This window comes from Bombus pascuorum, chromosome 1 (assembly GCF_905332965.1).
Source record: "Bombus pascuorum chromosome 1, iyBomPasc1.1, whole genome shotgun sequence".
Lineage (NCBI taxonomy): Eukaryota > Metazoa > Arthropoda > Insecta > Hymenoptera > Apidae > Bombus > Bombus pascuorum.
This window is the reverse complement of record NC_083488.1, coordinates 15,343,645-15,349,711: the sequence shown is the minus strand read 5'-3', so window position 1 is coordinate 15,349,711 and position 6,067 is coordinate 15,343,645. Positions and strand designations below refer to the sequence as shown.

The window sequence follows — 6,067 nt, the reverse complement described above, 5'->3', positions numbered from 1 at the left end:
TTAATCGTCTGCGCTACGAAAGCAATTTTGCCAACTCGACTTGTTTCGCTCGATAAGGTCTCTTCAGGCGATTGTATCTTTGTACGTATACACGCGTACATCGGAGTACAGATTGTTTCACTGACTTGTTTCGAAGACGAACTTTGCTTTGTTACGTCGGAAAGGAATTTATACGGGTACCGAGACGAAACCGTTGAGAATCGTTGATCTAGAAATTTTGTTACTAACTTCTAGACGTTCATGAGCGAGTACTTTAATTCGCTTTGATCCTCTCATATTAAAAATTTTGCTAGTCATGCCATTTTTTCTTTGAATCTCATTAATTTATTTTTAAAGTACTTATTTTTACTATCAAGGAAGTCGAAAAGTCTAAACTATGTAAGCTAGATGAAACACCTTGTACGTATATATATATACCTATATGTGCACTGTGTGCATACATGGCTGCTCCGTGACCCTTTTCCGGAATTCGGGCTCGCGTTCTTCTTCTTTCCCTCAACAATGCCAACTTTTACAGTCAATCTCGTTTCATTCGGATGGAGAGTTCGAGTTCCGTACCATCCATGGCCGAAATGTGTGTATGCGCGAACAGGGACGGGACGAGATGGATTTGCCTTTTCGTTCCTTGACTTTCGTTGGAAATCTTGTTTGCCACGTTACGACCTCCCTTTCTTACTACGGCATTTATTTAATCGAAACTAACATAAATTGTGTAACGAAAGGATCATATTCTTAATCTTGTTTTTTAGTATTTTTAGAGAAATTTTGGTATCACTCTGATCATTTTTTAATATTTTTCTATTATGTACGTGTTATATTTGGAAATTTAATATCGTTACGAATGCTGATTTTTGTAAGGAGCTTGGGACTGTTTGAAAAACAATTATCAACTTACTGTTGGTCTCTTCTTTAGTTTTAAAATATATTACATAGAGAATTTAAAAAATTGTAGTGTCACTTTGAGCACTTTAGATATTAATAAAACCAAATTATTTTAATTCTAGCAAATGTGAATATGACATAATCTATTTTTAGTTTTTTCTAGATAGATTTAGTTTAGATAGATTAAAAAGGGACTCATAAAGGATTCATAAATAAAAAAATTATTATTATACACAAGAGATCGAGAATTCAATCGACGAATTAATTCGTCTTCTACAGTTAACAGATTAAACGGCATACAGTAGAGTCCGTTAAAAGATGGTCAAAATTAAAATGTTCAAACTTATCTAAAAAAAAAAAAAAAGAAAAAACGCTTTTTTTATATCATGCAAATGAGATAACATAATTTTCTGTCGTATGACGTATTTCCTTAAAAATATCTCGCATAAACAAAAGTCAAATCGGATTATCGTGTAAGAACGTACGATACTGCATCAGGAATACTAATTTAAGCTTAGAAATGGTCAAGGAGAAGGTATCGCCATACTTCTACGGAATGAAACATGACAGAACGGAGCACGCCCTTTTCGTCCTTTCTAAAACAACTACCATCGCAGTTTCTATGTTGTCGTTCTGTAAATCCACAGAACACGTCTCGAACGATAATAAGTAACAGTCCGCAGGAGATTTATTACGTCTCGTAATTTGTCACGAGTCTCTGAAAGCCAATAAATACCGGATCGTTTTATTTCCAGGCTGTACGTCTCAACACTCACTTCGTAAAACAGATTTATCAGGTGTACTAGGAACTGTTTAGAGAAAGCTCCTTTAATTTCTCCACGAACAAAACAAACGTCACGTTCGGGACTTAACCTCTTAAGTACGATGCACCACTATAGTGGCTTTCGCGGATGTCATCTTATATTACGACGCGCCACTATAGTGGCTCATTCTACTGACTCATTCGCTTACCGTTTGAACTAAATGATGATGTATTTCATTTGTCTTGCTTCACGCTTTTTTTGTTCTCGCAATGTTTTATAACAGTGTTAACAATACACAGGCAGAGTCTTTATTTTTGATACGCCAGTGTCAGATATGAATTGTTGCTTTCCGTTAAAATAGATATATATCATTATTAGATGCTCTTTTTAACATGCCGATCCGTATCCTTATAATTTTTTAGAATCTTCAACTTCAAAATGTCGCTACAAAACAGAAAACGAACAGCAATTTGAAAAACGCTGTAGCGCTATGAGTGTGAAATTTGTGACGTAGTCTATGTGTCGTACCATGCTTTAAAATATATCATACTCAATTGTATTATTAATTATTCAAGTAAATTATTAAAGTTAAAGTATATGCATCGTACCTTTAAGAAAAATTATAATTTAATTATCAAAAACTTCGTTCTAATGTGGTTGCGTAGAGAACAGTATTATCCATCACACATTGCAGTGCTTTATCGTTTACGCGTAATTCGCGTCAAACTCTGGCGTACAGAGAAACAGCCTCGCACAAAAATCAACCGTACCTATGAGGTTAATATAGTAAACAATAAGTACTCTTGCGTTTGTAGTACACCGACGCGTCGCTAGGTGGTGTATAAGATATTTATTTTTTCACTAGTTGTCGCAAAGGTAGTATGTTGCATTATATACGGGAAACAAATCGCACTTTACGTACTTCCTTCGGTAGTACATATACTAAAAGTGGAACGATACAGAGAAGTGTATCATGGCCTGGCCCCTGCACACGGATGACACGCAAAATCGTTGAAGTGTTCCATTGAATATGTGTGTGTAATATTGTGCGTTACAACCTGGGTTGGCCGCGCACTAGTGATATGCATATTTGCAGTGAGTGTATGAGTTAGTTTGTGAGTTTGTGCGTGACACTAGAAGAGTAGTGAAACACATGTAATTGTTATCTATGAATATATTGTAAAACACATGCTAAATAGTTGCAAACATTTTTGTATTTTATCATCTCTACATGTAATGAAAGTGTTCTTACATATTTATTTCGGCAATTACGATCCATAATTCTTAAGACGTAATATGCATTCAACGTAACAAGAATCTCATATGATAAATAGTTAATGTTTTATTTGAGACAAATTAAGTTTGTGATAGAGGAAGTTATGTTATACAAGCATTTCGTCTTTTTGCAATTATGAGATTTCTCGGCGACTTATATCGGGGTTCCACGCACTCGTACCGTAGAAATAATGGTCGCAGTAAGCATATTGCCAAAGCAAACTACGCGTAATACGTTGGACAACTTGATAATAACTTACAGCTCCGAGTTTCAGATCACCAAATTTATTCTGCGGTGATCGAACATCCGGAATACGGAAGATTCTAATAAACGACTTCCGTTCCCGGGAAAATTCAAAATGTCAAAAGTTCACCCTTAGACTGTAACCGTTTTTACGGTACTCTAACTCCGACTTTCGTGTCCGATGCATTTTTCAGTGAGTAACACTTGTTAGAAAAATTCCAAAAATTCCTATGATATCTTCAAATGTTTTGGATTAAGGTTATCGTAAAACTTTTTTCAAATAATTTTTTTTTAGGCAGGGGGCTGGGAAGGTTTTCTACCTGGTCCCTTGCGAGAAACTCAACTCGGTGAAAATAACTTGGACATGAAATACCCACCTCTACAGTTCAAGGGTTAAATTTTCTTCATCTTTTATATTCTTGTATATTCTTTTCCTTGAACAATACAACAGCAGATTATTGCGACTGATGGCACAAGCGAACGAATAATCTTCCACATTAACGAAAATACTCAAAAGCAGTTGAAAACTTTCATGGAATTTTAGATAAATTTTTTACGTTTTTCATAAACGTATTAACATGTGTCATGCGAAGCATGAAATTTCATTTCACTCTAATGAGACTCGAAACTTCCAAATGTTTCATATAACACATATAACATACACGTAAATGCTTTCTATGGAAAATCCAAATACCTTTATGAGCTACCGTAATGAGGGATGAGAGACACGGAGGAACTTTTTACCTGCTTGTGGTGCACCGTTATGTAGCTCTTTAACTTGTTAGGTACGATGCGCCACTATAATGGCTTTCGCGGATGTCATCTTATATTACGACGCGCCACTATAGTGGCTCACTCTACTGATTCATTTGCTCACCGTTTGAACTAAATGATGTGTTTCATCTGTCTGGCTTCACACTTTTTTGTCCTCGCAATGTTTTATAACATTGTTAACAATATTCATGCAGAATATATAGAATTAAAATAGATGTCTCATTACTAGATGCTCTAACATGCCGATCCGTATCCTTAAATTTTTTTAGAATCTTCAACCTCAAAATGTAGTTTCAAAATAGAAAACGAACAGCAATTTGAAAAACGCTGTCGCGCTACGAGTGTGAAATTTGTGACGTAGGTCTATGTGTCGTACTATGCTTTAAAATATATCATACTCAATTGTATTATTAATTATTCAAGAAAATTATTAAAGTTAAAGTATATGCATCATACCTTTAAGAAAAATTATAATTTAATTATCAAAAAATTCGTTCCAATGTGCTTGCGTAGAGAACAGCATTATCCGCCACAAATTGCACTGCTGTATCGTTTACGCGTAATTCAGACTTTGCCGTACAGAAACAGCTCTGCACAAAATTCAACCGTACCTAAGAGGTTAATGATTCCCTTTTATCCGTTTAAATTTTCTTTTTACCTTGTTGGAGTTTGCTTCGATGTTGTTTTTTGTATCTATACGACGCCATAACGAAGACTCTGTATCGGTATCATTTACTCTCTGGAATGTTGTTTAACTTGCAGGTTAAATAATTTATATGTTCACTTTTTATTTTGTTGGAATACAACGATATTACACGCATAGGCACAAATACTCTTACACAGACACTCACACAGGCATTTGAACAGAACACTTACACAGGTTATACTCATTACTGTATAGAGAGTGGGGTTCAAAATATTTAAGGGATCATGGGTCACTACCTACGTCTAGTCTGAGAGTAACTGGCCAACAATCAACAATTCTTGCATACGTTGTTAATTATATCACTCGCTTATATACATTTGATTCTGTAGTTCTGTTTAATAAATATAACTGAATATTATTTTAACATAAACATTGTGTCTTTCACAGATTATTAATCTTAGTTTTAAGATTAAATTCTAACATGTTTAATTTATTTTCTTAACTTATTACTATTGTATATTCTCCCCTTTCTCGTTATAATACTATAATAAATTGTATACAAATACTTTTCCAGAATATAAATAAATAATTATGTACATAATTATGAAATAATAATTCTTGTATGTATATAATGATGAGACTAATTCCTTACAATATATATAGGTAATTATGAGATTAATAATTATAATAAAAAAGTATATGACGAATAATTCTATAAAAAAATCATTCTAAATGTTTACAGAGTTAAATGCATATAATTATTATGTATTAATGAATAGATATGTAACTTTCAAGTTATATAAACCGTTGCATTTTTTAAAATTAATTCGCTTTTTATAAATTATACAAGAGAGCATGTATCGTTTTTAAGTTATACATTTGACAAAACTACCGCCACGTCTTGCTGTAGTACATACGTATCAACTTATTCTATTCTAAGACTGCACGCCATTTTGCATTTCCCCCTTTGCATCATTTATGCGGAGCTACCTATTTTATTTTTTCCTCCCGAATTATTTCGAGATGGAAAGCGGGTCAACGGAATTTTTGAAGGAATCCGAGAAATTTACATACAAATCGTAATACATAAGCAAGGATAAGCACAGTCTGACGTGTTAAGGGAATATTGCCAACTGATCTTAGAAAATATGGAAATTCGATGGGTGGGAAAGAACCGGAGGAACATCCGCCAATGTTGAACGTTCACGATGTTCTTGGGAACCGAAGAGTCGATTTTATCAGTGCTGAAGTGTTTGACTAGCACGTATTCTGATTGGAACTTTTAAGACAAGATGTCATGAATTTGTTTTATGTCGCCCGTTTCTGTTCCGACGTTTTTCTCGATCCTGAACGTATTTCCGAAACTTCGAATTCACTTTGTGTCTGGATTTTCAGCCGTGAACAGCGGTCTTGTGTTTTTAATTTAAATAAATTTGAATAAAATGAAACATGGGAAAGGAGTCCAAAAGGTTTTGTTATTTG

The 6,067-nt window shown here is 34.2% G+C and overlaps 1 non-coding gene across 1 annotated transcript; it reads left to right on the top strand.

Annotated features, from left to right (window-relative positions):
* The first annotated feature begins 2,564 nt into the window (after positions 1-2,564).
* Positions 2,565-2,677, top strand: LOC132916147 (U6 spliceosomal RNA). The gene has a single exon (XR_009660030.1). It is a non-coding gene; the product is annotated as a U6 spliceosomal RNA (small nuclear RNA).
* Positions 2,678-6,067: the final 3,390 nt, after the last annotated feature.